Here is a 26,184-nt window from a genome sequence, read left to right as displayed (position 1 = left end):
CCTTAAACACAGAATTTAGGTCTATTCCACTTCCCAGTGCCACTTCAATCCTTAAACCATAAATTTTGTACTTTTCCTTTCTCAACTTGTTTCACCTGATTGAAATGCCCTTCATAAGAGTGAACTACAAGACAAAGTCTATGCTAGACTTTTTTTGAGACTTCCTTTGTCAATGCAATTAATCTAAATCTCTTCACTTTAGCCTCAGGCAGACACTTCAGACGTTACAAGGTATACATTGCCATTCCAAAACAGTGAGGAAATGCTGAACCAAAGCAAGACCCAAACCAGCTGGGCCAACTCCACACTCTGCATCTCCATGTCTGATGTCCAGCTCCTTCCAGCTTTGTTGACTACAACACATTTTTTTTTTTTATCTGTTTCCACTCCCTGTTAGTAGCTTTCCTTAGCAGGTATCCCATGGCTCTGGTATCTCTAACACTTGGGGTCTGCAAGGCAACTTCAACTCTACCACTTCTTGTTCCAATGTCTGGGATCCACACATGATCTTCTGGGCTCCTCCAAAGGGTTTGGGTAACTTTTCCAGCTCTGCCCTCTGTAGCACTCTAGGCTCTAGTTGACTCCACTGCTGATGCTGTTCTTGGTCATCATCCCATTTGAGTGACATCTCCAATACACTGGAGTCTTCTACATCTAGGCTTCACCAATAGCCTCTCATAGGCTCTCTTCATGGTGCCAAACCTCAACGTCTTTGCGTGACCTCTTCAGTCCTGGGCCTTCAACTGCTGCTGAAGTTGCACCTTCACCAATGGCCTTCCCTAGCCTCTCACAGTGTCCAGCCTCAATAGATCTCAACCCCTTCTTGCCTTCAAAACCCATACCAGCTGGGTGATTCTTACAAATGGCCAACACCAGCTGCCAGCACAAGGCACAACCTTGGTTATTTCTAGAACATAGCTTTTTTTTTTTTTTTTTTTTTTTTGTGCTCTCAAAAAACACTTCCCGGAAGATGTCACCTCAGTGATGCTGCTCTCTTCTTAATCACTGCTAATCTCTTAGTTCCAGCTAACAATCGTCAGTTGTCCTAGTAACGGTCCCCTTCTATTCTTGACCTGTGGTAGAGACGTGTGGTCTAAGCTGCTGAGCTCCACTTGCCAGGGTGGAACGTGGTCCCCTCTTTCAATGATCTCTTCACTAGTTTTCTGTTTTGGATAACTTCTTTTCACTGCCTACTCTACAGACTGACCTTGAACTCTACCTGGACCTAAGCTTTTCTTTAGTTTATTTTCTTGAGATCTTTATGAGTTCTGGTTGTAGTTCATTCCAGATACAGTCAAGTTGACAACACACAGCCATCACAATGGCCATACATATTCAAGCCACCACACTGGGAGAGGGATCAGAGATGGCTCAGCCTAAAGCCACTGGGCCACTTCACCTGACAATCTGATTCTCATGAGCTGTCTTCTGACTCCAAAAGTGCACCATAGCCTACACACACCAGCCCCAAAACTATGTAGGCAAAAGAAAGAGTCTGGGGTTCACACCTACTATCCCACGCCTTAAGAACTGAGGCAGGAGGATCATGAGTTTGAGGCAGCTTGGACAATGTAGTGAGACTTGCTTTGTAATAAAACTATAACAAACACATGGTTTATTGGACTGCCAATTAAGTATTAATACATGCAGTAGACACCCAAGCCAGGAGGTTCCCATGTATGTCTCTTCCCTTCAGCTCCTATGTTGGACCTGTCTGCAAAGGGAGCTCAAGTCCTGAGGGAGGCAGATGTGGGCTAGAGCAATGCCAATGCAGATGACGGGGGATGTGAAAGTGGGCAGATAGTCACACTGGCTCAGGCTCCGTAGGCAGGAAAGCATCACTGAGGGAAAAACACCCACTGTGTGGCTCAGCCATCTAAGAAAGGCTCTGGTCAGCAAGTGAGTTTCCTAGAGATGGCCCACCATTTTGCATGGCTGTGATGGGTGCACTCTGGAGAGGCCAAGCCCCAGAGTTCATCCCAGGATCGCTTCTCACTGCTGATATGTCTTTTCTGCCACTATTACCTAGCCTAATGAGCAAATTCCCTGAAGATCAACATGAAGATGAACTTTCGTGAGTTAATGGTGTTTAGATGAATTAATGACTTTATAGAATTCCTGATCTGTTTCAAATAATGTTGGGAAGAAAGTGCAAGGAGATGGTTTTAATTGTTATCCCTGAATAATAAGTTTATTACATCCCTGATGTAATAAGTTAGAATCAAGAATAGAATGTGCTCTCTCTCCTCATAAAATAGTAAGTAAAGACTAGATGATAAGGACTACAGTGAGCTTTCATAAATTGCACTGAGTAGAGAAACAAGCTTGGGACAGATTTGTGATAAAGGAGAAAACACTCATTCTACATCAGGTCCAACACCATTGGTGTGCTCTATGATAAAGCAAGACCATGTGAAATTGTTGACTTGAACTTATAATGAGCTTACAGAATGAAACACTGCTTTAAACTTAACTATCAACATCTGTCTGTAATTCACCTTTTGTGTAACATTTTATCTAAGAGGTAATTTTATAAAGAACTTTTTGTCTAAGAAGGTGTAAGAAGGCCAGAGAGAAGAAATAAAGTGTGGCTGTTGGGGCTCAGCCTGATCCACCAAATGTGTGTGTGTGTGTGTGTGTATACATACATGAGTAGGTATATGTATGTATGTATATATATGTGTGTGTGTGTGTGTGTGTGTGTGTGTGTGTGTGTGTGCATGAATACTTGTGGAATTGATGAGACAGGTAGTAGAGCCAGGCCAAGGAGTGTGTGTGTGTGTGTGTGTGTGTGTGTGTGTGAGAGAGAGAGAGAGAGAATGTGTCTGTCTGTGTATGTGCTAGACTTTCTCCCTTTCTTCCTTTTCTTTTCTCTATTGTTCAGGAAGAATTTTCTGGCCAGCAAGGGGCCTTTGAGCCAGAGAGGGCTGGTAACTAAGCCTTTTTTCTTAATCCTCTGCTGGTATCAGTAGGAGTCAAATTGCCAGAAGCCAGTGGCCTTTGGCCACGGAATAGCTGAGTTAAAGAAGGTAGAAATTGCCAAACACCGACATAATTGCTAAAGGTAAAGCCTTTGGCTGCAACCACTGACTTCATACTCTTTTGCTGCCTTCCTTGGTGAAATGGGTGCCAGGATAAGCCACTGGCATGTCACCAAGTAAAAGATCTGCTTGAATAGTGTCATACTGGGAGTTCACCATTTGCCTCTGATGCCTAAAGACTGGATGTTCACAGGTGAGTTAACTACATGGGAAGTAAAAGTGTGTGTTGTGGGTCCCAGGAGTAGGTTCCTTCTCTAATTTATACCTGTTACATGCAGATACCCAGTGTGGTTATGCCATGGTCACTGGTGGCAAAGTTGGGCAAAGTTAAAAGCATGTCCTTTTGTTTTCTGGGTTCAGCACCTCTTCTGTAGATACACAGGCCTGTACTCTTCCACCCTCTCCCATCCATCCATCCATCCATCCATCCATCCATCCATCCATCCACTCCAACCCTGTCTTTCTTACCTCTACTCCCATAGCTTCTCTTTCTAGGCCACAGTAGCTTTCTGTCCATAACTGAGTATGTTATTCCAATGCAGGCCACTTCTAGATGCCAGGCAAGACACACTGCTTAAACCACTGTCCTTTGATTTCCCTTTGTATATTTTTAATTACACGTCTTCATCTTGTGGATTAGGGAATCCTATGCCAGGGTGCATGTGTGAATGCCGGAAGACAGCTTCAGGGAATCCATTCTTCCTGCCATGTGGGTCCCGGGACTGAATGCAGTATGGATGTCAGGTTTAGTGGGAAGAACCTCAACCTGGTGATCCCTCTCACCCGCCCAGGTTTTCATGTTTGCTTTAAGGCCACTTTGGCATGGCTTAAATACAACTACTGTCTACTTCTCACTTGCCCTGTGTGTAACTTACCCACTGTGATGCTTTGTATATGCTCTGCCCAGGGAGTGGCACTGTCAGAAGGTGTGGCCCTGTTGGGATAGGCATGGTACTATGGGTGTGGGCTATAAGACCCTCATCCTAGCTGCTTGGAAGTCACTATTCTGCTAGCAGCCTTCAGATGAAGATGTAGAACTCTCAGCTCCTCCTGCACCATGCCTGCCTGGATGCTGCCATGTTCCAGCCTTGATAATAATGGACTGAATTTCTGAATCTGTAATCAAACCCAATTAAATGTCCTTTATAAGACTTGCCTTGGTCATGGTGTCTGTTCACAGCACTAAAACCCTAAGACACCCATTGATAAACCAAGATGGACTTTCCCCTCCCCTTCCATTTGTCTATCTGGCTGCAAGGTGTGTGCACTGGATAACTGATAGTGACTGGGAGTCCGGCTGACCTCCCTTTGCAGCCTACTTAAGCCTGATGGTACCCAGGCTCCCCTTCGGATGTTCCATTTCCACCCTGCCTTGGTAGACTGCCCCTGACAACGTGAACGGGCACATTGGTGGTCAGGGGCTTCTATCCCACACACCGCTGCGGCATCTTCTACAACAAATTTATTTCCTCACAATTTCGAGGCAGGAAACCTAAGGTCAAAGTTAGTATAGGAGGCCTCTCTCCTTAGGTTTGTGGACTCCTGTCTTCTCTGTGTCCCTCCATGGTCCCTGCCTTCTTATATCTGCTCAAATCTCCTTTTAGAGTTTTTCTTAAGAAAACAACAGAGGAAGACAGCCGATATTTTCTGGCCTCAGCAAATATGTGTGCAGGCTCCTGAAGGGCTTTCTTTGCCATAGCCAGATGCTAGCACCTCACCCTGCCAAGAAAAATTTTTATACAGCTTTAAACAAATCTTAACCAGATTTGTAGATTGGTTTTATTATTTTTTTTTATTTCAAAGGTCACATGCATGTGTTGCAGAAGTCGAACACTTAAGTAAAAACCAGAAAGTCATCCTACCATTGAAAGATGACATTAATATTCTGGTGTATGCTCTTTTTTGCTGTACATACGCTTAATTTTTTTTTAAAACCAAGTATGGGGTTATCATGAATTTACTCTTTATAGAGATGGCTTTTTTCCACTGACAATATATCATGGACACTTTTACATGGTGAGGGATCTTTTACCGTCTTTATTGACTATAGAATTATGTTTCTGATAGCTTATTCCAGAAACGGTATGGAAGATAGGTTTAAGGATGGCAAGATTGAACTCCTGAAGGCATCCAGTTTAGGAAGTGACTGCAGTAAATCAGGCTGCTGATGCCGAGGCCTGAAGCACACACCTGCAAATGTGGGCAGAGCCGATGACAGACTGGAGAACTTTTAGATTAAATAACACACTGACTGATGATTTGGGGAAGTGCTGTCGCTTGACTTGGGTGGTATTTGAAGACTTTGAATGTGGGACCGGAATGATACATTTAGGAGCTGGGTCTTTAACTCAGAAACAGTCACATACATAAATCTGAAGATCAGGTTAGTGAGCTCAAGATCTAGAGACACACATTTGGGGCTAAATATGTACCTGAGAAAGAGACCTGGTGGTGATGGGACCTTTAAGAGCGGAGACCAGTCGGGGTTGGGGATTTAGCTCAGTGGTAGAGCGCTTGCCTAGGAAGCGCAAGGCCCTGGGTTCGGTCCCCAGCTCCGAAAAAAAGAACAAAAAAAAAAAAAAAAAAAAAAAAAGAGCGGAGACCAGTAGGAGGTAATCAGATCAATTGATATGACCTTTGGTGGACTTAATGAAACTTTCCAGGAGAGTGAATTGTTACAAAATAACAACAACCCCCCTGAGCTCTTCTAAGTATCCCCGTCTGCCCTATGAGACCTGTTGCACACACTCTTGACCATTCCTTTTCAGATTGTGTGTGTGCGCCCATGTGCCCATGTGCATGTGTGTGCATGGGTGTATGTGTGTGTGTGCTGGCCACATCATGTGTGTGGTATCAGTTCTCTCCTTCTACTTGGTGATTTCCAGGGACTCAGGCTTGGTGGCAAGGTCTGTCACCTGCTGAACTACTTTACCAGCTCCATCCTTCTATTTTGATGACATCTCTCATGAGAGTCTCACCAAAGGCCCAAATGATGAGGTTGTCCACTGTTGGACTCTTCGATCTTTATTTACGCTACCCAGACGCCGATATTCTATGTTATAATGACAAAAGAGACTAAAATGGCCTTATTTGCATATATGGAAGTTCTATCTTTTTACATACCAACAAATTTATGCGCTTAATGAGTTTGCTTTTTCTGCTAGACTTGTAGCTTCTGGAAGCAGAATCATGTCTGCATTTCTCGACCTGTATGTCACAGTATCTTTCCCTGAAAATCATTCCTAAAGGAGACCACCACACAGTTGGGGGGTGCCCTTCTCGACCCCGGATTAGACACAAGCCACACCCAAACACCTGTTGTTACAGAGAGATCCTTTATTAATTTGGAAGAAAAGTTACAGTGGCTGCCTTCTGACTCGGGCAGCAAAACAGAAGCAAATAACTTTGCAGGTGCAATTTTCTAAGGATTAAAAAAGGGAGAGGTCTGTGTTAGAATAGGTTAGGTCGTGGTGGTATATTTTTACTGGACATGTTACTTAGGTGGACTAAACACCTTAGTAGCCCACCTCAGGAGGAAGAAGTGTCCAAATAAGGAGTAGGCTGGGGTGTCTAGCTGTAGGGATGTAATCCCACTGTTTTTAGCAAGGCAAAAGCAATGGAAAAGAGGGCCAAAGCCTGCCAGAGACACATTTGCCAGGCTGGCCAGAGTCCCTTCAACTCCTGCCTTCCAAGAGATAATGTAGGGGAATTATAATCTAGCATCATGGCTGCTCTGGCAAGGGATCACATCCAAAGACCTAGGTCTGTGTGATCCAGCGGGAATGCAGACACACTACACATCTTTAATCCCCTGGAACTAGAATTACAGACAGTTGTGAGATGCCATGTGTGTGTGTGCTGGGAATTGAACCCCAGTCCTCTGGAAGAGCAGCCAATACTCTTAACCACCGAGTCATCTCTCTAGCCCCTAAAATCCTTGAACCATACATTTGTAGTTTTCCTTTATAGGCTTGCTATATTCGATCAGAATGTTCTTCATAAGAGCGAACCACAGGATAGAGTCTATGCTAGGCTGCTTTCAGATTTCCTTTGTTAATGCAATTAATGTAAATCTCTTCCCCTTAGTCTCAGACAGACACTTTAGTAAAGGGCAAGAAGCAACTAAATTCTTCACAAAGATATCACAAGAGTGATCTCCAGGCAGCAAACTAAAATTCTTCTCCTCTGAAACCTTTCGATAACAGGCCCCCAAAGTTCAAATCATCTTCAGAAACACGGTCTTTCATGTTCCTACCTGTATGGCCCACTGAGCCCCACTTAAAGCATCCCACTGCTGTTTCTAATCCGAAGTCCTCAAATCTACATTTCTTCAAACAAAAGCATGGTCAGGCCTATTACAACAATTTCTCAGTCCCCGATACTAACTTATGTCTTAGGGCTTCCATGGTTGTGAAGAGACACCATGATTAAGACGAATCTTACAAAGGACAGCGTTTCATTGGGGCTGGCTTACAGGTTCAGAGATTTAGTCCATCATCATCATGGCGGGAAGCCTGGCAGCAGACAGGCACATGCAGTGCAGGAGCAGCTGAGACGTCTACATCTTGACCTTCAGGCAGCAGAGGTTATATTTACACCTAATGCTCAATGTGATTAGAGAAGAAGGAAGCCCACCAACTTTGCAGAAAACAGAGGGCGTCTGAGAGAAAGGTGGACATCTGATAGAAATGTCGCAGAGGAGAAATTGGCCTGGGAACATCTCCAGAAGAAGCATTAGTTCTTCAAGTTTGGTTGGACAACAGAGAGACTCAGGAGACTCCGGAGTAGCTGGAGCCTCAAGCTCAGAGCAAGCATCGATGCAGGAGCCTCTGAGGCAATGAATCATAGACAGCCACTCCAAAAGACAGTTGTCGTTATATAGGCCAAATTTCCTTGCATTAGAAAATGGAAAAAACTTGGGGCTGGAAAGATGGCTCAGAGGTTAAGAGCACTGTCTGCTCTTCCAGAGGTCCTGAGTTCAATTCCCAGAAACCACATGGTGGCTCACAACCATCTATAATCAGGTCTGGTTCCCTCTTCTGGCCTGCAGGTGCATACATGAAGGCAGAAAGTTGTATGATGTATACATAATAAATAAATAAATGTTTAAAAAGAAAAGGGGTTGGGGATTTAGCTCAGTGGTAGAGTGCTTGCCTAGCAAGCACAAGACCCTGGGTTCGGTCCCCAGCTCCGGAAGAAAAAAAAAGAAAGAAAGAAAATAGAAAACTCCATTTCAGATTCATTGAGAGCAAGGGTAGGAGTTGTGGGAATTAGCAATATTTATTGTAACTGTGACCACTGGAGCAGCCCCCTCCCTACTCTCCATTGCAGCCCTTATATATTTCCTCTCATAAAAGGTTGAAATAATAGCTGTTTGCCAAGAAAAAAAAATCAGCTATGATACTACAGAGACGTGAGGGACAAAAGACAGAGGAAGGAAGGGATCAGGAAGTGCTTAATTGTGAACCTGTAGTATCCATATAGAACCAGTAGTAGCATGAAATGCACTCACTGTGAATGAGACAGATGTTAAAGACCTGGGCTACCCAAAATGGGATGGAAAGATTTAGCAGCATCTGCTCTGGAAGCTGGTCCTCAATTACAGTGCCCAATGGCAACAAGAAGATACAATTGTGGAAGTGTGTAACAGGTTTAAAGGTGTTAACGTTTCGAAAAACCGATTGTTAAGTGAAGGTCAATCTGCTGATTTAAGACAGCAGATGTGCAGATGAAGTTTTTCTTTTAAAATTTTTATTGGATATTTTTATTTACATTTCAAATGTTATTATTCCCTTTCCTGATTTCCTGTCCATAAACCCCCCTATCCCATCCCCCTCCCCCTTATTCTATAAGAGTGTTCCCCCCTCCCCTACCATCCCCCTTCTCACCTCCCCAGCCTGACATTCCCTTAAACTAGGGAGTCCAGCCTTAGCAGGACCAAGGACCTCTTCTCCCGTTGGTGCCCAACAAGGCCATCCTCTGCTACATATGCAGCTGGAGCCATGGGTCTGTCCATGTGCACTCTTTGGGTAGTGGTTTAGTCCCTGGGAGATATTGTTGTTCTTATGGGGTTGCAACCCTTCAGCTCCTTTAATCCTTTTTCTTACTCCTCCAACAGGGACCACATTCTTAGTTCAATGATTTGCTGCGAGCATTTGCCTCTGAATTTGTCACGCTCTGGCTGAGCCTCTCAGGAGACAGCGATGTGATGCTCCTGTCAGCATGCACTTCTTGGCTTCATCAACATTGTCTAGTTTTGGTGGCTGTATATATTTGTGCTGGATCCCCAGGTGGGGCAGGCCCTGAATGGCCATTCCTTCAGTCTCTGCTCCAAACTTTGTCTCCATATCTCCTCCTATGAATATTTTTGTTCACCCTTTTAAGAAGGAGTGAAGCATCTGCAGTTTGGTCGTCCTTCTTGAGCTTCATGTGATCTGTGGATTGTATCTTGGGTAATTCAAGCTTTTGGGCTAATATCCACTTATCAGTGAATACATACCCTGTGTGTTTTTTTGTGTTTGGGTTACCTGACTCAGGATGCTATTTTCTAGTTCCATCCATTTGCCTAAGAATTTCATAAAGTCATTGTTTTTGATAGCTGAGTAGTACTCCATTGTGTAGATGTACCACATTTTCTGCATCCATTCCTCTGTTGAGGGGCATCTGGGTTCTTTCCAGCTTCTGGCTATTATAAATAAGGCTGCTATGAACATAGTGGAGCATGTGTCTTTGTTATATGTTGGAGCATCTTTTGGGTATATGCCCAGGAGTGGAATAGCTGATCCTCAGGTAGTGGAATGTCCAATTTTCTGAGGAACCTCAAGACTGATTTCTGGAGTGGCTGTACCAGCTTGCAATCTCACCAACAATGGAGGAGTGTTCCTCTCTCTCCACATCCTCACCAGCATTTGTTGTCACATGAGTTTTTGATCTTAGCCATTCTGACTGGCGTGAGAATCTCAGGGTTGTTTTGGTTTGCATTTCCCTGTTGACTAAAAATGTCGAACATTTCTTTAGGTGCTTCTCAGCCATTCAGTATTCCTCAGCTGAGAATTCTTTGTTTAGCTCTGTACCCCCATTTTTAATAGGGTTATATGGCTCTTTGGAGTCTAACTTCTTGAGTTCTTTGTATATATATTGGATATTAGCACTCTATCAGATGTAGGATTGGTAAAGATCTTTTCCCAATATGTTGGTTGCTGTTTTTTCCTAATGACAGTGTCAGTGTCCTTGCCTTATAGAAGCTTTGCAGTTTTATGAGGTCCCATTTTTCAATTCTTGAACTTAGAGCATAAGCCATTGGACTCCTGAGAGTCCAGTTCTCTCTCTCTCTCTCTCTCTCTCTCTCTCTCTCTCTCTCTCTCTCTGTCTCTCTGTCTCTGTCTCTCTGTCTCTCTCTGTCTCTCTCTCTCTCTCGATTTGGGTAGAGAGAGCTGTGGGAGCAGTTCAGCTCTAGGTGCAGGCAGAAACTGGAAGTATGCAGATGAAATTTGATGACCCTATTATTACCTAATGTACTTTAGTAGCTTTGAGAGCCTAGATAAGGTTGAGGAACAAGGAAGAAGGTCTTTTGTTCACAAAGATTATGCAAAGCCCCAGAGAGGCTTTTACTTATTACATTGGTTAACATTGTCTGTAAGCAGCAGGGCAATATCAGTTCCAGATGCAAAACATGTACTAGCTGAAACTTTAGCTTTTGACAACGCAAATACATAGTATAAACATGTCCTTAGACTTTTAATTTTTAAAGATTTGTTTATGTATTATATATAAGTCCACTGTACCTGTCTTCAGACACACCAGAAGAGGGCATCAGATCCCATTACAGATGGTTGTGAGCCACCATGTGGTTGCTGGGAATCAAGGACCTCTGGAAGAGCGGTCAGTGCTCTTAACTACTGAGCCATCTCTCCAGCCCCTGGATCTATAAAAGTTTGATCAGCACCCATAGATGAGTGGATTAGAACTTCTGTTGATGACTATGTAATTGGACAAGCAATGACATATGTGTCAAAATAGACATTGTTTTCATTTTGGGGAGTGAGGTCATTTGAAAAGGGATTGTAGACAAGATGTTCCTAGAGACTTCTCTAGAAGACCTCAGCCTTCTGGGATATGTCAACTTTCTGGGGTGCAGGAAGGGTTGGCTTTGGACTAATGAGTGCAGACCATCGAGAGACATGTGAGGTAATCTCTTACTGACCAGAAACTCACTCAGGGGGTTAACTTGTTCCTTGGGAACATGAGCCAGCCATTTTCTGTAAGCAATCCACAGAGCAAGAGAAAACTAACTAGGTATTAGAGACGCTGTATATTGACATCTTATGCAGTATGGCTTGATTGTTTGTGTGTGGAAATGGGTGGGAAGCCCAGCTCATTTGTGTAAAGCTGGGCATGGGATGAGAATGCCTACGTGTGAGGTTTATGTGTGGATTCATCAAAACCTAATTGTACCTTGGTAGAGAAAGGGGGAGTAAGATTAGCTCAAAGACACTTTATTGTAGAAAAAAAAAAAACCTTGCAGAGTTAGATTAACCCGGATGCTCTAACAATGCTTTAACATCAGAATGCAAGTCGGGGAATGCATTTCGTTAGGGAAGAGGTTTTGTCTGTACTTCCACAGGTGATGAAAGATTAGGGGTTCCATCAAGATTGCGAAAGAGCTGATCCGAGTAAGAGAAGCTTCCACATGAAAGGCCCGATTCAAGGAGGAAGAGGTCCAGAAAGACAGCAACACAGATGGCCCAGAAAGCTGATTCCCACGGCATGAGGACAGCTCAAACCAGCTGAAGAAGGGCAGATCATTCATTGCACTGACAGAGTGCAAAAACCCTGATGCTGAAATGGAACAGATGATCAGGACTGCAGTTATGAAGGGTCATCAATCAACTGATCCCCAGAAGGACACTGTACTGGCTGGTTTTGTGTGTCAACTTGACACAGGCTGGAGTTATCACAGGGAAAGGAGTCTCAGTTGAGGAAATGCCTTCATGAGACCCAGCTGTAAGGCATTTTCTCAACTAGTGATCAAGGGTGAGAGGACCCAGCCCATTGTGGGTGGTGCTGTCCCTGGGCTGGTGGTCTTGGGTTCTATAAGAGAGCAAGCTGAGCAAGCCAGGGGAAGCAAGCCAGTAAGTAACATCCCTCCATGGCCTCTGCATCAGCTCCTGCCTCCTGACCTGCTTCAGTTCCAGTCCTGACTTCCTTTGGTGATGAACAGCCATGTGGAAGTGTGAGCTGAATAAACCCTTTCCTCCCCAACTTGCTTCTTGGTCATGACTTTTTGTGCAGGAATAGAAACCCTGACTAAGACAGACATACAGAAGAACCAAATAAACAGACTTGAATATATAAAGCATTTTTTCTCTGCCAAAAACCAATAAAAAAATCTTACAGAAGAAAAATGCCCATTTCAGCTATTTGAGTATTACCTACTAAGTGGAAGGTCTAAGCTTTTAGTATTTTTTTTTAAAAAAAATGCATACTCCTCTTAAATAGATCTGCCGTTTCTAGATGTTTCTTTCACCCTCCTCGAATTCTAAATACTTACACAACCTCTGACTTGCTCTGCAAATATTCCGGTTATCATAGAAAAGGATAATGCACCACATACTGAAATTAAATTAGTTTTGAATTCTCAGGAGCTGCGATTGTGGTTGCTTAAGCCAAGGCTCTCATCAAAGGGCCTGGGCTGCTGCAGTGTCCTAACCTCCACAGTCGGGTTTCCCTAGGACGGGAAGGTCAAAACAGAAAGCTTGATTCCAAAAGGAAATTAAAATTTAAGAATAAAAAGCAAAGAAGACATTTCTATCCCCATCCTGTGTCATGATAGAATCTCGGGTTGACCTTGCGAAGTTAAGGAAAGGCTTCGCTGTGTATTACATTGGGCCTGACTTTTGAATTTTTGAAACAGGGAAATTTCACTTAGGTGTGTCATTTTTTTTTCAATAAACATGATTCCTTATAAAATAAAAATTCAGTTAGACTTTTCTTTTTATTTTGTTTAAAAAAATAGGTTAGACACTTTGGTTTGGGAGCTCAATGGAAAAAAAGGAGCAGGATAAAGATTCTCTGTCAAACCATACATTTCTGATTTGAGGATGCCAGAAATATGATGCCGGCTTATGCATGGCAAGACATAGCTTTTGCTCACTGGCTGTGGAGACCAACAGTGAGCAGAGTTCTTCAGCAGTCAGTAGAACACAGGTCTCTAACACAGAGATTTCTACACCAGTAAAGTGACACTGGTATTTATTCTCTCTCAAGTTTTTATTATGCAAAATTAAAAGCAAACAACATTTAAGACACATTTCTCCATCTGTGTTCAACAATGTTAACATTTTGCTCTATCTCTGTGTATTACGTGTTTGAGATATTTACTGAAGCCTTTAATGCATGCCTTTAATTCCAGCAGAGGCAGAGGCAGAGGCAGAGGCAGAGGCAGAGGCAGAGGCAGAGGCAGAGGCAGAGGCAGAGGCAGAGGCAGAGGCAGAGGCAGAGGCAGAGGCAGAGGCAGAGGCAGAGGCAGAGGCAGAGGCAGAGGCAGAGAGGCAGAGGCAGAGGCAGAGGCAGAGGCAGAGGCAGAGGCAGAGAGGCAGAGGCAGATCTGTAAGTCTGAGGTAAGAGATATATATATCTCCTGTCAGTCAGCCTGAGCTGCAAAATCAGACCCTGTGTCAAAAGAAAAGATAAATAATTTGACAATTATTTATTATTATAAATATTTCAGCACTGGTCTCCTAAAAGCTACCATGTTACATATTGAGAATGCCTGAATCCATGTTATAAAGTTACAAAGTTTTTACATGTAACCTATATCTATCCCTTCCTATACTTTAGGGCTTCCCCAGCTTACTTGAGGATACCTTATTGTCTTAGTTAAGGTTTTATTTCTGTGTACAGACACCATGATCAATGCAAGTTTTATAAAGGACAGGATTTGATTGGGGCTGGCTTACAGGTTCAGAGGTTCAATCCATTATCATCAAGGTGGGAGCATGGCAGCATCCAGGCAGTCATGGTGCAGGAGGAGCTCAGTTCTACATCTTCACCAAAAGGAAGCCCGGAACACACTGAGCATCCTTAGGCAGCTACCCCCACAGTGACACACTTCCTCTAATGAGGCCACACCTTCTAATAGTGCCACTCCCTGGGCCAAGCATATGTAAACATCACACCTATATGATAGAAAAGAAATTTATACTGTAAATTCTGTATTAAACTGTATTGTCCAGGGAATAATGACAAAACAGCTTAGCCATGTCCAGTAGGGATACGAGTTAGGATTTTGTTTTTTGTTTTTTGAAATATTTTCAATCCATGGCTACAGAACCCTCTGATGCAGAGCTGATCTCTAAAAGTTTATGATCATAAGTTATAGCATGCTTGTTTGTCCAGAGAGCCAATCTAATTTAGGGACAAGCATGATGCAGTGTGACAGCTCTGACTGGGGGACCTAAAACCAAATTCTAGTCCTACTTCTGTCACCGAATGTGTGTCACTGGGACTCAGTAGCTGGTTTGGGCTTTCACGGACCCACATGTGATAGCAAGGCCTTGCCCCGGGTCCCCTACAGTGCCTTAAAGCTTGTCAGTGTCGCACACCGACAGGATCGAAGGTGAGCGTGTATTTATTATTTCATGTCTGACAGTTCCATAACATGCGCGCCGTAGTTAGTTCTCCGCCGCGATGACCAAAGAAACCGAGGGAGGAGGGGTCTACATTCCAGCTCACGGCTGTAGTCCTTCGTGAAGGGAAGCCAGAGCAGGAAGTGAGGAGAGCCCATGGAACAATCGTGTTTGTTGAGTTGCTCTCCCACGGCTTGCTTACCCCAGGACCATTTGCTCAGTGATGGCACTGCCTACTGTGGGCTGGGTCCTCCCACGTCAATCTTTAGTCAAGAGAATGCTTCGCAGACTCACCAACAGGCCTGTCTGATGGAGGCCATTCCTCAACGGAAGCTCCCTCACGCCAGATGACCCTAGCTTGTGTCCTGTTGACAAAACAAAGCAAAGCAAAGCAAAAACGGCACCATATATAAAATTTTGGGGTTGTGTTTCCCCTTATTACCCTTTCTCATTTCCCTTTCAGTCAGGTTGAACCCCAAACGCTCTCTCAGGTGACTCACCTGTTTTTATCTTTCTGTTTCTGTGTCTCTGTCTCCATGTCTCTATCTTTCTCTGTCTCTGTCTCTCTATCTGTTTCTATCTCTGTCTCTGTCTCTGTGTCTCTGTTTCTATCTCTGCCTCTAGTTCCCTGCCTGTCTCCTCTGTCTCTGTGTTTGTCTCTGTGTCTCTATCTCCAGGTTTCTATCTTTCTCTGTCTCTGTGTCTCTGTCTCTCTCTTTGGTCTCTGTCTCTACCTCTGTCTCTATTTCCATGTCTGTCTCTCTGTCTCTGTGTTTGTCTCTGTGTCTCTATCTCCAGGTTTCTATCTTTCTCTGTCTCTGTGTCTCTGTCTCTCTCTTTGGTCTCTGTCTCTACCTCTGTCTCTATTTCCATGTCTGTCTCTCTGTCTCTGTGTCCCTATCTCTTTGTCTCTGTCTCTGTGCGTGCATGCCTCACCAAGCCCTACTAGGTTTAATTGGGTTGCTTGCATGAACGTGCATACAGGATCGTTTATTGGAGTGTGGGCAATTGCAATTCCCCAGTGGCCCCGGGAACTGATCAGTGAGTATATCTTAAAGACCATTGCAGTCCTGAGGCGAACAAGCGGATATCAATCATTCTCAGAGTGAAATGTTGCTTTCTCCTCACTTACATGGACAGTCCTGCAAACCGGGCGAATGTGCTTTCAGACTCAGCCCGTGGCCGGTGGGTACCGGGAACTATTTTAACTCCCATGCACTCGGGGTCATTCTAAGATGGGGGTGGCCTGCACGGCTAGGGACGAAGAATGACAGGCTGACTTGAGGGACGGACAGGGAGTGAGAGGAATTACATTAGAGAGCAGCTGGGAGGTGTGACAGTTTGGGATCATGTCTGTGCAGTGCCTTGTCTAGGTACCAACTGTCTTCTTGCTGGAGGAGACTCAGGCAGTCTTTCCTTAGAAGTCCCTATCTCTAGTCAGGTAGGAGGATCTCAAGAAATGCTGATTTCTAAGCCCGGTGTCACAGCCTGGAATCCCAGCCACCTGAAGCCCCTAAAAAGTTGAAAAGGAAACAGATACTTGTGGTCGCTGGGGACAGAACTCCTGTCTTCTGCAAGAGTACTCTAGTATAGCTCTTAACCACTGAGCCATCTCTCCAGCCCTGGTCCCTCCCCCACCCCTATTTTTATTAACAAGGGATTTAGGAAATAATTAGGCTTTATCCTTACCTGGTAGGAGGCAGAGGCATGCAGATGGGGAAATGAAAACAGCTGGAGGGCTGGTCCACGGCGCCATTAATTGCAAGCCACAAGCAATTAAGATAAGAAGGACTTAAGAGTGCCCAAGCCTACAACATTCAACTTCTGGAGTCCAAGTTTTCTGACCTGTAGGGCATCGTGCAAAATCCACAAAGGTGAGTTAGACTCTTGTTGGCTGGGTGTGGGAGGGTTGGGTTAGAACATACAAACAGCTTGGTAGGTAGTTCTCGAGTACCATTTATTTAATTGTTTCTGGCCTGGTGAGTACACCCAGGGGCTTTATATTGATGTATGCGATTGAACAAAAACAAAAAACACAATAAGGTCTTCATCGACCCGAGGTTTAATGGCTTTAAATAAATTAAGTTCTTTCGGATCGATTCAGCACACTGATGATATTTGCAATGTATTAACTTTTTAACGCTTCTCCCCTCGGTTGCAACTTCAGCTGATTTGGAAGAATCATTTTGCATCCGTCAAGTGAGGGTGTAATGTTCTACACACAGAAAAACATCAGGTGCATAGTCACGCACTCACAAAAAATGCCCAACAGCAAGCGTCAGGCCTAGTCCTGGATTCTGGTTTTGAACTTAGAATCTGATATCAATTTTTTAGTGAAAAGAGGGTCTTTTTGAAGATTGAAAGTATCTGGGTGTGGCGGCACGTATCTGTGTATAACGTCAACACACGAAAAGCTGAGGCATGGGCGTGGGGTAAGGACAAACCAGACCGCAAGGCATGCTCAAGGCCTGCATGAGCTAACTTGCAAGAATCTGTCTCAAAAAAACAAAACAAAACAAAACAAAAAAAAAACAAACAAAAAACAAGGAGTGGGGTTACATCTCAACAGCAGGACACTCACCTAGCACACTTTTGGCCTGGATTCAAACCTTACAAATTACAAGTGTTTGATGCAGGGTGCAGAACCTGCTTTGTGGATGAGCTGTCGGTTTGTACCAAACTGTCTGTCTAGTGTGGACTGAATTACAGGCTTTTCTCAGTTCTTATACCCAAGGCTAGCCCTTACTGTGGTTGTGTAAAGCTGAAAGATGTTCTAAGCATGGGGTCATAACCCACAGTATGTGTGACCTTTTCTGAGCAGGTAACTTTCTGTATGCACGTGCATTGAGCAATGTGTGTGCATGTGTGTGCGTGTGTGTATGTGTATGTGTTGGGAGGGCAAGGCAGCCAAACCTGTGTAAACTACACAATCTTTGGTGTTTCATTGTGACTGCTCAAGCAGACTGATACAGAGAGGTTGAGCACGTTGTATGCACAGCGATTCCAGCGCATCTTGAGGGAACACACAATTTATGGATTGGGATAAAATAAACTCAAGTTGTCTTTCAATTCTAGCATTAATGACTCTAACTGAAACTATTGTCCTAAAGAAAATAACCCAAAGAAAAATGTAATCTGAGTTTCAAGTTCTCAGGAAAATTGCAAATCAGCACAAAGAAACTGTATACACTATCCCCAGATTCAACAACTCTTAGCTGTTTCGAAATTCTTCATAACTACACATGTATGTTCACATATAAAATATTGTGAATTTACAGTATTATTTTTTATTTGTTTTATCTAAAAACAAGGGTGATTTGTCACATAACTTTGGCTGCTGAGCTTGGGGGAAAAAACAACAGCCTCGGTGTCATCAAATGTCCCCGAAACTTTCTTTTCCTCCAGTGTGAGGGCTAGTTCTTGATGCCAAGTTACATTGGGATGTCATCTTTCTTTAACATCCTTACATGATGGTGGCAGTGCATTGAACACGTGTGTGCAAATGTGTGTGTGTGTTTCCAGCTTTTAGGATGGCTTTTGCTTAAGAAATGACGCTGCTTCAGGCTAAATTCCAACCTATTTATGGCTGACTGGATTCTATGCAAAGTGTGTGGTGTCTCAGGGAACACGACGCCCAAATGTTCTTGGCTGCCGATTTATTTCCCCCCGTGGTAACTATTAAATATAGTGGGAACCTTCGAAGCCTTATATTGGCCTTGCATAGCATTACCCACCTAGACTTGCCATCTCAGGGGACTTCCCCGCTTCCTGTCACCATCCTTTTCTTCCTCCTTTCTTTTTCTGAAGCAGAGTTTCTCCTGTCCCAGGCTGGTCTTGAACTTGAAATTTCACTTGGGATAATCTTGAACTCCTGACCTCCTGCCTCTGACGCCTGAGTATTGGGGTTATAAGCTCGTTGCACCACACATGGCCTTAGAAAGCCTGAGGCTCAGAAACAGGGTTTTGTGCGTGGCAGGCAAGCACTCTTAACTGAGCTACATTAGCAGCCACTGATAATTCCTCACAGAACGACTCTTCACTACGATGCTTAGAAAACGGCAATTTTCAGGGCCACCACTTCTTCTGCATTTAACCCACGGCACAATTCCTTCAGTTCCGTGCCAGTCTTCACTGCCCGCCACAAGGCTTTTAGGTACTGTAGTCATGACTTTGTGTTTTACGCATCCGTGATGTTTATGCTGTCCCAGTTTGGGCCAAGAGCAGCCCTTTCAAACTGCTCCTATATCCTTTTTATATATTCCCGTCAATTTTTCTTAAACTTCCCTAGGACGAATACTAAAATGAGAGGAAAGTAAAGTGGTCGTCAGGGTTTTGTCTGTGCTGTAGGGGTTCCAGGAACAACGTTAAGAACAGATAATCAATTGACAACAGTTCAAAAAGAATTTCAGACATATATACAACAAGCTTTCTTTTTTTTTTTTTAATTTTGATGTCTTCCTTCTGCTGGCTAGTTCAGTTTTCATAGATATCATAAGCGGTTGCATCGGGGTTAGCAAGCATCCTTGGGTTAACTGGGAAAACTGGAGTGTGGCCTACAAAAAGTTTCTGTTTGGGTTAGGATCTCCTCCCACATCCTTATCCTTATTCTGAGCCTGCCCTCCATGGTTGCTGTGATGGCTCCTCTCCTCTGCAGTCTTGCAGATGAAGCAGAAGTTTTCTCTCAAACCCAGAGACAATGTGTCCTTGGGATCAGCTTACTTTGTTCATAGAACCTCAAGTTGAAGATAGCAGAGTTCAGTCCATGAAACGAGACTCAGAATCGGGAATGTGAATTTTTATCCCGGGAGGCTGGGGGGACCTAAAGTGCACTTGTGACCTTCTAAGGACCGATGACATACTTCCTCCAAAAGTCTGCACTTTCTAACCCCCCCTAAACTGCTGTTCAAATGTTCAAGACTGTAGGGGACATTTCTCAGTCAGACCACCACACCTCCCAGTCTCCAGGAAGAGATGGAAAGACCCCAAGAGCCTGAGATTGACTCACGGCACACTTGAGTCCAGGCAGGCAGTGACAGAAGAGGACACTCTCCTTATCCACCGACCTCTTAATTTTCGAGCTCTTTTGTTATGTGGATTTGGTTGACTCTGTTATTGGTTCAAACCGGGCGCCCAGAGACCCGTTTGTAGAATGCAGACTGAATGAAGGGGACCCAGTGAAGGTCGCAAGCACTCTTTCTTTTTCTCTTTTCCTTTCACATCCTCCCATCAACCCAAATTGATAGCGACGCTTCTAGGTAAAGAAAAGTCTCGTACCTGGGCTGAAAGGGCGTCGAGAGAAAGTGCTATTGAGATTAGTACTATTTAATCGGAGAGGAGAAGAAAACAGAACTTCAGTAAGATCCAGGGGGCAGGTAGTGGGTGCTCCAGGAACCCGCGTGACGTGAAGGAGCGCTGACATTAAGTCTTCTTTCATGAACTGCCCAAGTGTTTGCCAAACAGGTTCCCCTCAGAGCTTGTAACCGAGCTGCGCCCTTTGCAGGACGCGGGTCTGAGAGACTACGAATGCCGCGTCTGGGACTGGCCAGAGGACTCTGGCCTCCAGGGACCCAACCACTCAGTCAACCAACAGCTCTGGGCAAACACTGCCAGCCAGCCAGATCTGGGACATTCCCGTACAGTCCAAAAGTGTGACATGTTCGCCTAGGAAACCCCGAGCTGGTCTCGGGAAGGGACCAGGACCGTGAATTTCTGGTTACGAGAAGTGAGACCGAAGAAACATGATTCAAACAGAACAAACAAAAATACAGAACAGATTAATTATTAATAAAACACCGCAGGACGACTGGACCTGAAGTACTCAGAGATAGCACATTGTAGAAGGGGAGAGGCGCAGCGCCGAAATAGCTCAGTTGGGAGAGCGTTAGACTGAAGATCTAAAGGTCCCTGGTTCGATCCCGGGTTTCGGCAGCTGGTTTTTAATTTTAACCCTGAACAGGGGTCCTTCTAAGTTCCTTCCTTAATTCCTTCCATCCAACAACCTCTCTTGAATTCACCTCAAAGTCGCTGACCTGGGGTCGAAGAAACACAAGCAGCTTTTCTCGACCACCGGTGGCGGCAGGCAACAGGCACTGGCACTTCCGGGTGTCGTCGGAGGCGCTGCTGCGCGTGCGCAATGCTTCCAGGCCGCCTTGGCAGGGAAGGCGGTCCGCTGCGCGCGCCCCTGCAGGATTCGGGGTACGCGCCGGCCGTCGGGAGTCTCCGGCGTGAGAAAGGAGGGTCCTATCTTGTTGTGGAACAGGCCGGGTCTTCCCTGGAGGCGAGAAGATCGCGTACAAATGTCCTTCGGCTCCCACTTTTTAATGCCGATCCTCCTGCGCGCTCAGGTGCTTGCTTCAGGATTTTGCTAGAGATGCAAAAGGGCGGCATGGGGTGTTCCCAGGCAGGGTCACTTGCTTAATGCTAAAGGAGTAGTAGTAGCTTTACAGCTCCTAACGTTTAAGTAAGCGAGGGTAGTTAGTTTAGACACGTGTTTCTCAGTGTGGTCTGTGGACCAGAGCCTGGCTGTCAGCATCGTTTTGGAGCTAGTCCGAAATGGCCCACACCTGGCTACTGAATGCAGCCCCGGACAAGGTGAACAAACACCCTCCCTCCCGGGTGGGTCTCTCCGCAACTCAAATTTGAGCTCTACTGGTCGGGACACTCTCTTCGGAGTTCTGTTGTTATATCTGGCCTGCACATCGCCGACCTCTTATTTTTAGTTTCTCCGTATGTTTTTTTTTTTTTTACCCTAAAAACTGAAGTCTATAACTGTAACCTGATTAACTTTTATTGCCTTCTCCTGAGTGCCAGCTTCTCTCAGATGCCACACATTACCAGTTCTTAGGAGTCCGGTATTTCCTGAGCTGTCCTGCTGACTCCAGGTAGCTCTACCCAGCGTTCTCTAACTAAGGAGGCCATAGAGGGTGTAAAGGGAAGGCGGTCCAAGGTGGCCCTTACTTTAGAAAGGACACGCTTTCAGAGGGATGCACACCGCATTCATTAAATATTCACGAGAAGAAGTGCCCAGTCCAGTCCTTTTGTCAACAGCGGCGAGACTGTGCCTACTATTCCAGTTCCTCATAAAGGCCCAAGGAGACGTATAAATAAATAAACCCCGGAGTAAACGTTTCCTTCCTAATCGTTGTGTATATGCTACCCGCTTGAGGCCAGAACTATGACACACAGACGCTATTATAACCATTACACACAGTAAAACAAGATGAGCATTGTGCATTTAATCAGGACCTTCGCGTAATGAGTACGCACACGCGTCCAACCCCTTTTATTAGCTTCCATTATACTGTCACCCTTTCCACTGGATCATGCTGTAAAAATCATCATATCTCAACTTGTTGGCTGTTGAAAACTTGACCAGAAATACAATTGCCTGAGTTTGCCTCAAATTCTAAGAATATGTGGATTTCCCATCATTAGTGCACGGTGTGACGGTGGATTGATTACCTTGTTGCGAGTTCCTCACTGAAGGCTTTTTTTTTTTTTCGGAGCTGTCACTGAAGGCTTTTAAGGGGTTTGTTGGTGACCCATCGACATCTCAGTAAGGTCTGGGGACGCATTCAAATCAGTGCCATGTATTTCATTGTTCATGTGAGTAGGCTAAGCACGGCACACAGGCCAGATCCACGTGCCATAGCACCGTGAGCAGGGAATCCCTGACAGACCCCAGGGACGTAGCTCCCAGGAAAACCGCAGTCACCAGTTATAGGGGCCTCTCTAGTCACCAAGCCTGCTGCTAAGCACTCTTTGTTAACAATCCCATTGTGCTTGTCAACAGTCCTTCAAAGCTGGAAACACAGGTGACTATACATGAACAAATGCATATTACAATAGACATAAGTAAATGCTTATTACGCATGCCTGCTTCTGGGAAAAGCCAACACAATCCTGAGACATAGTTAAGTGAAGCCTGAGGTATAAGAGTCAAACAGTGCTTTTTTTTTTTTTTCATGCACCACAGCTCTATAGAGAGAATATCTTTTAATTTAAAAATTTCAAGAATTTCATACATAAGGACTGTATTAATGTGATTCTCAACCTTCCCTCTCTCCTCTCCATAGAGAATTTAAAAAAAATTCTTTTTATTCTTGAGGAATTTCATATAGACAAACAACACATTCACCCTATGTGGTGGTTTGAATAAGAATGGCCCCCACAGGCTCATATACTTGAATACTTAGTCATAAGGGATTGTCTTGACAAGGATTAGAAGGATGAGGAGGTGTGGCCTTGTTGGAGGAGGCGTGGCCTTGGAGGAGGTGTGGCATAGGGTGGGCTTTCTAGTTTCAAAAGCCCCTGCAGCACCCCCTTCCCCTTCTGCTTTTGGATCAGGATGTAGCTCTCAGCTACTCCAGTGTCATGTTTGACACCTGACCTCTGAAGCAAACCTCCACTTAAATGCTTTCTTTTATCAGAGTTGCCATGGTCATGGTGTCTTTTCACAGCAATCAAATAGGCACTGGAGCATGGGTGACCTTCCAGAGACCACATCCATGGAGACAATGGACTCTCTCTCCCTTACCTGCCATCAGCTGTTGGTAGCTCCTCAGCTGGGGTGGCAGCTCATAAGCCCCTCCCCCACTCCATTCAGGAATGTTGGCAGGCTTGGCCAGAGGCACTTAACTTACAGATTACACTTTAGTTAACAGGAACGGTTAGCTAGAAGCAGAACTGTAGAAGCCAAACAGCAAGGTTCCTGCATCTAGGGACTTTTCCAGATCTACGGTTTCAGATGGATGAGTTTTAGTTTTACTTGTGTTGGGTGGTGCTGTTAAGAGACCAGATCTTCTCAGTTCAGACCTCCCCTACCCCAACAAAACCTGCATCCAGCACCAGTTTCTAGGTTATTCCCCAACAAATCTACACCTTTAGGGTTTCAAGCCTGCCCCTGACACTTCCTAACAACCATCAATTGGGAGAAAAGAAGAAGCTATGTTTATGGTTTGACACCTAGCACCAGGCAATTATGTTAAAGGCCACAATAGCCCTCCAATTAGATGTTTTCCAGGCTAGACACTCCACTTCCTACTTACCATTTCCTATAAAACCTTGACGGGATGAGAGTTCAGGGCTGCTTCACCAAACCATCCTGTGGGTGGGTGGTGAGTTAGTCCAATCTCCAGCTTGGAAATAAAGAGACCCTAATGTGATTACATCAGAGTCTGCTCCTGGTTGGTCTTTTGAGGCTCATGAATGCTTCCTGGTACAATGCTGTCTACATGGTGAATTTTACAGCCTGAATAGTACTTCCACCATGGAGGCCGTTGTGCCAAGGTTTTGGGGCTCTGTTACAATTGGTGCTGATGGTTCTGGGCTGGGGTAGCAGGATATATAAAGACTGTGGAGACAGAAATAGTATGAGCTAGCTGAGATGACTCTTGTTATCTTGGTGCATCTTAATGCTAACTACCACCATGTGCCTCTGTCCTAATTTGGTAAAACACTGACCACATTAAACACGGAGGTGGATGTGTTTGTTTGGCTTACAGGTTCATCCTGGAGGGAAGCCAGTGCAGGAACTTAAGGCAGGAACCTGGAGGTGGGAACTGAAGCAAAGACCACACGTAGGAATACCGGCTATCTGTTAGTTGATCTGCCAATGGATGGCACTGCCCACAATAGGTTGGGCTTTTCCACATCCGTCATCAAACAAATGTCCTCTAGACATTTTCATGCACCAGGTTGATAGAGGCAATTCCTCAACAGGGATTCCCTCCTTCCACTTTAGTTTGTGTCACGATGACAAAAGACAACAGACATAGCTATCTGGCATTGCAGCTGGACATGGCTGGTCCTGCACTAGTGGTCCTATAACATTGTATCACTTAGGGATGTTGAGCTAGTGGTCCTACAACATTGTATCACTTAGGGATGTCGAGCTAGCTTGCACATTCTCTGATGTTTTCACAGCGATGAAATCATCTATATTTCTCAGAATCTGTCCCTGATGTTAAGCCATGCACGATGGAGCACTTCCAAGCATCTTTTACTACATGCTGCCATTAAGATGGGTTATTGTGGGCAACACAATTATACTCCAGTAGTGTACAAAAAACCAAACACATGCATACAGGCACATATTGTATCCTGAGTTAATTAAAAGGACTCTCCATGGGGCCACTCCGTGTGGTTATTGTCTATAATAGAGGAAGCCAGACAATTTATCTATGTTCATTGTTGATATCTGAAGATAGGTGACCATTGATACTGGGGCAATTGCCTCTATCACCCTGGTGTGCGATTATGTCTATAGGGCATTTGCTTGCTGATCGATGTGGAAAAGCCCAGCCTATCGTGGGCAGTGCCATCCATTGGCAGATCAACTAACAGATAGCCGGTGTTCCTACGTGTGGTCTTTGCTTCAGTTCCCACCTCCAGGTTCCTGCCTTAAGTTCCTGCACTAGCTTCCCTCCAGGATGAACCTGTAAGCCAAACAAACACATCCACATCCATATTTAATGTGGTCAGTGTTATACCATTTTCTCATTACGAGGCAGACCGTGACTTGGTAATTTTCCCTCATGTGTGTAGATGCCTTTGTGTTCCATTTTGTTTTTGTTTATTTCAGTGATTTCTGTTTGCTTATATTTTGTGTTTAAACTAGTCTTTCTAAGGTTGGTGATACGTGGGAACTTCCAGTAATGAGAGAATTAAAAACCGGGTCAGAGAAAAGGACACCCAGGCAAATGCTTTAAAGCAGGCTATTTCTCAAGAAGATAGGGGAGGTGTTAACCCAGGAGACTGCATGGTAACAGAGAGGGATTAGTCAGCCCAGATCGGAGGAAGGGTTCATATTCTCACCTGCTGCTGTCTTTGTTCAGGCCCAGTAACTTTCCATTAGTCATGAGAACAGCATGCTCAAATAGTGGCTCATCTCAGGGTGCCATTCCTTTGCTGTGGTTATTTTATTGTGCTGTGGTTGTGTTTATTTATTGTATACCCAAGAAGAGAATGAAATTTTCTCAGAATCTAAGTTGAGGGTTGCAGCCATTCCTATGTCTATGTCACCTAGCTTTGTATCACAAACACACTATCAAGGGTTCCATGTTGATGTCTGTTGATAAGCAGGTCTTTTCAGAACTGGTGTAGAGGACTTTTAATCCAGCAACATAGGTACTCTGGCAAGGGAGCAGAGGCAGTTTTTATAGGGACAGTTTTACAAACAGGTGGCAGAGAGAACAAACTTAAGTATAGGTGACCCAGAGAATGAGAATGAGCCTCAGATTAGAACAGATTGCCAGAGTTAGTTTAAGGTCAATCAGGGCAATTCAGTGAGAAGCTGAGAGAAGTCAGTTTGAATCAATCAGCTTGGAGAGGACTTTGGACCAGAGCAGCTGAGTTGAACCAGCCAGCCAGAGTTCAGAAGAACTAGAAACAGTGAGCTAATTTACCAGTAAGCCTCCAAGACAACAATTACATCAGCAGAACAGAAGTTACTTTTACAACAAAGCTGCTTTTATGTTTAATGTCATGAAAGATCTTTAGCATTTTCCTTTTTGTTT

At 44.5% G+C, this 26,184-nt stretch overlaps 1 long non-coding RNA gene and 1 other non-coding gene across 10 annotated transcripts; one reads left to right on the top strand and one right to left on the bottom strand.

The window, feature by feature from the left end:
* Window positions 1–11,520: 11,520 nt before the first annotated feature.
* On the bottom strand, window positions 11,521–20,778 carry LOC102548945 (uncharacterized). 9 transcript variants are annotated; one of them, XR_015639059.1, is made up of 6 exons: window positions 20,698–20,778; window positions 18,403–18,964; window positions 16,358–16,513; window positions 14,963–15,033; window positions 14,000–14,218; window positions 11,521–11,879 (listed from the first exon to the last, which is right to left on the bottom strand). It is a non-coding gene; the product is annotated as an uncharacterized LOC102548945 (long non-coding RNA). The 9 variants fall into 9 exon arrangements; XR_015639060.1 differs by lacking the exon at window positions 20,698–20,778 and adding an exon at window positions 19,943–20,111; XR_015639062.1 differs by lacking the exon at window positions 18,403–18,964 and having other exon boundaries at window positions 20,683–20,778.
* On the top strand, window positions 20,524–20,596 carry Trnaf-gaa5 (transfer RNA phenylalanine (anticodon GAA) 5). The gene has a single exon. It is a non-coding gene; the product is annotated as a tRNA-Phe (tRNA).
* Window positions 20,779–26,184: the final 5,406 nt, after the last annotated feature.

Source organism: Rattus norvegicus, chromosome 15 (assembly GCF_021556685.1).
Source record: "Rattus norvegicus strain SHRSP/BbbUtx chromosome 15, alternate assembly SHRSP_T2T, whole genome shotgun sequence".
In the NCBI taxonomy this organism is placed as follows: Eukaryota; Metazoa; Chordata; class Mammalia; order Rodentia; family Muridae; genus Rattus; species Rattus norvegicus.
The sequence above is the reverse complement of the archived record's forward strand: the minus strand, read 5'-3'. Positions and strand labels throughout refer to the sequence as shown.